Source organism: Peromyscus eremicus, chromosome 15 (assembly GCF_949786415.1).
Source record: "Peromyscus eremicus chromosome 15, PerEre_H2_v1, whole genome shotgun sequence".
Lineage (NCBI taxonomy): Eukaryota > Metazoa > Chordata > Mammalia > Rodentia > Cricetidae > Peromyscus > Peromyscus eremicus.
Genome location: NC_081431.1, coordinates 69,644,973 through 69,645,659, shown reverse-complemented (window position 1 = coordinate 69,645,659; position 687 = coordinate 69,644,973). Strand labels below are relative to the sequence as shown.

The 687-nt window shown below is 39.0% G+C and overlaps 1 non-coding gene across 1 annotated transcript; it reads left to right on the top strand.

Moving 5' to 3' along the window:
- Window positions 1-235: 235 nt before the first annotated feature.
- On the top strand, window positions 236-393 carry LOC131925900 (U1 spliceosomal RNA). Its single transcript, XR_009383396.1, has one exon. It is a non-coding gene; the product is annotated as a U1 spliceosomal RNA (small nuclear RNA).
- The last annotated feature ends 294 nt before the right edge of the window (window positions 394-687 follow it).

The window sequence follows — 687 nt, the reverse complement described above, 5'->3', positions numbered from 1 at the left end:
TATAATATCAGTATGCAATCCTTTTTAATAGAGTGTGGGTTAGAAGGGATCCAACATATTTTAGCTATTCTTGGAAAAGACTAAATTATAAAACCAGAAACATTTATCGTTTAAGAGACAACAAACACCTTTGAAATGGAATTTGGGGGCAAATTATTCGGAACTGAACATTTTTCATTTTATCTGTGAGGGTTCTACATTTAGATGTAGTTGCCATACTATGGAAACCACAGATGTTCTTTCCTGGCAAAGGAGATAATGATCAAGAAGGTGATTTTCCTAGGGTGAGACTTTCATTGCACTCCCAATGTGCTGACCACTGCAATTTCCCTAGAGGCATGAAACTTAGCTACATCATTTTTGGAAGAGGGAGACTGTGTTCCCACTTTCCTGTGTTTATGGTAATGTTTAAAAACTAGTTCAGGGGACATGAGAGATGAAGAGCACTTGCTGCTCTTGCAGAGAACTCAACTCCAATTCCCAGCTCTCATATCCAGGACCTCACAGCCACTAAAACTGCAGTTGCAAGAACCCATGCCCTCTAGGGCTCCATGGGTGCTTGAACACATTCATAAGCACACACACACACACACACACACACACACACACACACACACACACCACATTAAAAATAAATCATTTAAAAAGGATAAAAAAATAGCACCATACATATTTCTATAAGCCTGT